Genomic DNA, 5636 nt, shown 5'->3' with positions numbered 1-5636 from the left:
AAAAAATCTTAACTTTTTTTTCAAGTAGTCACTGAACCATGAAAATGAGGTCAAGGACAATGGACATGTGACAGACGGAAACTTCGTAACATAAGGCATTTATATACAAAGTATGAAGCATCCAGGTCTTCCACCTTCTGAAATAAAAAGCTTTTAAGAAGTTAGTTAACGCCGCCGCCGCCGCCGCCGGATCACTATCCCTATGTCAAGCTTTCTGCGACAAAAGTCGTAGGCTCGACAATAAAAATCATATAAAATCCTATATTTTTAACCCGAATAATTCAGTCGTTATATCCCGTTCTCTACGACTGCAACCCCTCGCTTTGCAATCATAAATATTTGGAGTACGCCGATTATCGCACTCAGTGTCACTCTCAGCAAGGAAGTATTATACTGACTTCAATATAAGACTTCCATGGTCTCAGAAATCAACCAATCAATATATTGGATTTGGTGTTTTGAGCACATATTTTGTACTCTTAGTACTGAGTCAAGTTTATTGACTCACGATTAGGAGAGATCGATTACGAAAAAGATCTGGATTATTAGGTCAACTTTATTTATTGTTAAGGTAGTTTTTGACCTCATGTCTTTTCTTTTTCTCGCAACTCGGACTTTTACAACTCGCAGTCCGACTTTTCTAACTCGCAACTTGTCTTTTTCAACTCACAGCTCGATTTTTTTAACTCGCAATATTGACTTTTTCAACTCGTATCTCGACATTTCTAACTCGCAATCTTAACTTGTTCAACTCCTATCTCGTAAACTCGGTACTCGAGGAAAACAAACTCCCACAATGCACACATAAATGAGTTTTTTTTTTAAATACTCTTGTAAATTCATTGAATAGTTAACTTTTAGCAAACTGGTTATCCTCTCTCTGATTGAAAAAAGGATGGAGATACCGATGGGGAATCGAAAAAAGACGACTATAATAACAACAGTCTACAAAATAATTCACAGAAAGATGAGGATTTTAAAATCAACACGACCCCAACAAAAACCTGGGATTAACTAAGAATCTCCAGAAGGTTATGTTATCCCTGCTTCGCTGGTGAGATAGCTGCACGAGCATCCATTTAACGTCAAGGGGGGTTATGGTTTTTTGTCCGAGTCAGAATTTTTTTTTTAGTTTTTCGACGCTATCAATCAAATTATTTTTTTCAAAATTTAACACTATAAGGTATTAGGAAAATCTGGATTCAGAATATTTTTTTGTCATCTGCTTGACCACAATATTTTTTTTCCTCAAATTGGGGATCAGAATATTTTTTTAGGAAAAAACAATAACCCCCCCTTTTGAAGTTAAATGGTTGTTCCCTAATCTTTCACAATATCAATCTACCGAACCATTGATTAAGGAGCTGTCATTTCATTTGGCATTTTGAATACGACTACAACTGTAAATAAGTTCGACTTCGAAAAAACATATTTTCACTGTATACAGCTCGCATGTTCCCTTTCTCACTTTTAATTATAGGGAAGTGCCTCTACCTGATAGAGATACGGACAACTATAATTGTGTTATCTACATATAGGAAAGCAAAACAATGGTTGTTGGACTTTCCGTGGCCATGTAAATTTCTTTTACGTTTAAAAGAAAAAAAAATATTAATATGGGAATGAAAAATTGTCCCCACAGTAAAATTTTGCTTGAATTATATTATTTTCAGATGACTTTTGCAATTGTTTACGTGATTGACTTTTTAACGTGTAATTGATCAGAAATTTTGTATTCTGTTCTATAATGTTCACAAGTGTTTGGTATCAATTTTCACCATACAAGAACCAGAAAAAGGTCATTTAATTTTCGCAAAAATATAGAATGTTCATATTTATCCTTTGATTTAACGGAAATCGAAACAATTTTGGACGACCTTGTAAAAAAGTATTGACAAAAATACCAAACTTTAATGTAAATTCAAAAAGGGGGAAGTCCGTAGTTCAAACTCACAAGTCGAAAAAAAACTGCACGACAATACCATGACAAGAAAAGAAAAACTCAGGAAGGGCAACATATCCTGCTCAACCCGTGACACCCGTCGTGTTACTCCTATATTGCATGTTGATCAGTTATATCAAGTGATTAAGCATCATGTAATAGAGGATTGGTAATTGACTCTTATCTAGTCATAAGACATCATCTTATTCATAAACCATCGGTCATGTAAACTCTGAAACATGACCGAATGTGAAATTTTGAAATTGAAAAAAGTTTTTCATAACAAAGGATATACAAACTGTTACTGGTATAAACATCACAGACATTAAAAAAATAAAAATAACAAAGGAAAGCAGTAAAAACTAATGCAGGAGCAACACGAATCCCTCTGAAACAAAACTAGGTGTGATCTCAGGTGTTCCGGAAGAGTAAGCAGATCCTGCTCCACATGTGACAACCGTCCTGTTGCTCATTTAAGCACAAACCCGGTGTCTAATTCGGTAGGTCACAATCAAGGAAAGTGGACGGGATTGTTGTAACCACAATTGGAACATATCTATTGACCCGATGATTCTTTTTTTATGAAACAAGGACTAATTCTTCAATTTGTCTTTTAGTTTGGAATGAGGAATACTTGTGTAAAGGTTAGATAAACATCAAATATTTAATACTATTGCAAGAGGAAAGACACTTAAATTATATGTACTATAAGAGATCTTTTGAGTTTTTTTAGTACCCACGTCTGATTTACGCCACCCCTAGAGTAGGTAGTTTCACAATAACTTTGAAGCCCGGTTTTGATTGCTGATAAAATTGATATTACTAATTTAGTGTTCCTATTGTGAATTGGAATAAGTATAGAATATGTAATACTTCGGCGGGCAGTTGACAACACCCCATGACAGCTTATTTATTTATTTTACAGTCATATATGACAATAGCCATTATTGAAGCCTCGTATTTCAATATGCTTCAATATGCCAGCTTAGGTCCGCTAAATAGACGGAGACAAAGTAAAAGAATTGGATATTCCTGGTCTTTTTATGAAATATGAGGCTATTATGTCTAAGCAGATCACCAAATTAAAAGCGATTGAAAATAGCTTAAAATCGTAATTTTGACAGATTTAAAATTTTTGGAAAATTTAAAGTATTTCCCCAAAATTGTATGAGAAGGAAATCCTTAACCAAGACAAATTCGGTCGGAAGTAAAGCTATATATGTTTTTTTTTGGATACATGCAAATTCAAATTGGTTAACGATGTCCTTCGATGCAAACTTTCATGAAACATCTAAAACTTCCAATGTTGTATAAAAATGCTTTCAACAGCAACATAGAACTGAATAACATTCGGAATTTATGTAATACGCAAAAGCGTTTATATTTTGGACCTACTGGTGAACCAAATACAGGGTAAATAGGTCGAGTTTTTATATTCAATAACAGTTACACTCATCAAACAAACATGTGTAACACCGTGGGTGTCGTTTAAGCAAAGTTGACTTTAGATAAACTAGGTTACTTTTTAGGTATTTTTGGTCATATAGCTCCTATAAATCTTCTACGTAATTATGAATCCCTGGCCTTAAAATCTTTGAGTTTTGAGCGTTCCTGGTGGAGGTTAATCCAGAAAAGCACTTCGGACACACCGCATGAAATATATAGTGTTATTTTTTATTTACTAGCTCAGGGTCGATTGTTACTCCTAGATTTATAACAACTTTTCTAAATTCCCCGTTGATAAGAAATTGTTAAGAAACTTTGATTTAAATTCCCTCAGACAAAGTTTGTCATATATAAAGTTGGCTTTCATTTTAGGTTCCTTTTGGTCATATAGCTCATAATAGTACTACGTATTTGTACATCGTTTAGATTTGAGCGTTCCCGATGAAGGTAAATCAAGAAAAGTGTTTTGGGCGCACGAAATTTATTGAGTGTTATTTTCATTTTAAGCACTAGGATGATATAAATGCTGGCGAACTGTTTGTTCCCGGGTGTAAAATCGTTAGCTGAACAGTCGTTGCTTCGGTGATGACATGATTTAACAACTTCTCTAAAATTCCCAATTGATAAGTCAAGAAATCCTTTCGAAACTCCTGTGTTTACTCCCTAAGGCTAATAAATAAATTTGGCCATTATTTTTGTTTACCTTTTGTTCATATAGCACATAACCATTCTACGTACATATACATCATTGGCTTTCAAATGTCAAGTTTTGATCGCTCCTGGTGTAATTCCAGAAAAGCGCATCGGACGCACAAAATTGATTAAAGTATTATTTTCTTTCATATTTCACAATCGCCGGAGAATTTGCAAAAGGATATGCGTTTTTTACCCCCTCGGTCTTGGTTTTTGCCAAAACGTCCCTATGCGGCGACGCTGGATTATTTATACGCTTATTAATTGCGGTTGTCTTGAAGCAAAAAGGAATAACGGAATTAAAATTTAAATGTTTTGATTACTAGTATCTCTTTTGATATTAGGTATAATTAAACAGTTATAGCATGCTCAGGAGGGATATTTGTGAAAAATACCAGTCTCCGGGAGAAATTTCCTTCGGCTAGCGGCTCCGGAAATTGTATCTTCTATGGGATAGAGCATGTCTAATTGTATTCGGTGGAGAGAGAGAGAGAGAGAGAGAGAGAGAGAGATACCAGTCTTACCTTATTTGTAGATATTTTTGTTTGTCGATTTGATTTTCTTTTTCTCAAAAAGTTCATCGGAAAGTTCCCAAGAACTAATAGATATATATTCAGGGCCTATTTCACAAATAATACAAGGCGGTCTTTAGTTATAGATTCTATGTGTCGAAGTTGTGTCTTTTTATTAACTTGACAGCTTTCCTTTCATTTGTCTTTGTGATATATTATGTTCCTTTTGTTCATATGACTCTCGGCGTAACTCGATTTTTATGCATCCAGTTACCGGGTTTTTTGGCTTTGGGCGTTCCTGGTGCATGTGGGTCCCGAGGTGTGAATAGGACGCAAAAGGTTTTAACAGTGTTGTTTTCATTTTTTTTACCCTTGTATCTATATTTTACTTAATTTGTACTTTATTGAGAAAGTGTATACCATATAACTGTATGTACTATCAAGTACAAAAACTATTTTGTTGGCGTCTTTGTCAAATTTACTATCAACTACATACACTTTCTGTTGGCGTCTTTGTGTGTTTGTTGGATTTTGGTCAGTTGTGTAGTGTGTCTTTGATGCATGTTTACACACTGTGGATACCAACTATTGTCAAATTAACCTATTATGTATGGGTTGCTCACCAATTTTTTTCAATATAACGGAACTATAATCAACTATCATACAAGGCGGAGGTTTAACTTACTATAAAACCAGGTTTAATCCACCATTTTCTTCGGAAAATGCCTGTACCAAATCAGGGTTGGTTGATAAAGTTTAACGTTAGATTATGTTAGTTTTTATGGATTTCCCTTTTTTGAATTTATCTTGGAGTTCTGTATTTTTGTTAAACTTTTTTTCGCTGATCATTTTATGGTTAATGTCATTCGTCTAGACCATACCAACATAAATGGTGTTAAAACGACTGAAAACCGATTGCAGATGTTAAACCATGCTAAAAGGGCTGTTGGTATTGTTAAATATTAGTTATTATATTCATTAAAAAATCAATCTCTAGCAATTCATATAAAATAAACAAAGCAAATTATTACTTTTATGTTGTA

The sequence above is a fragment of the Mytilus californianus genome, unplaced genomic scaffold, assembly GCF_021869535.1.
Source record: "Mytilus californianus isolate M0D057914Y unplaced genomic scaffold, xbMytCali1.0.p SCAF_1, whole genome shotgun sequence".
Lineage (NCBI taxonomy): Eukaryota > Metazoa > Mollusca > Bivalvia > Mytilida > Mytilidae > Mytilus > Mytilus californianus.
This window is presented reverse-complemented; position numbering follows the sequence as displayed.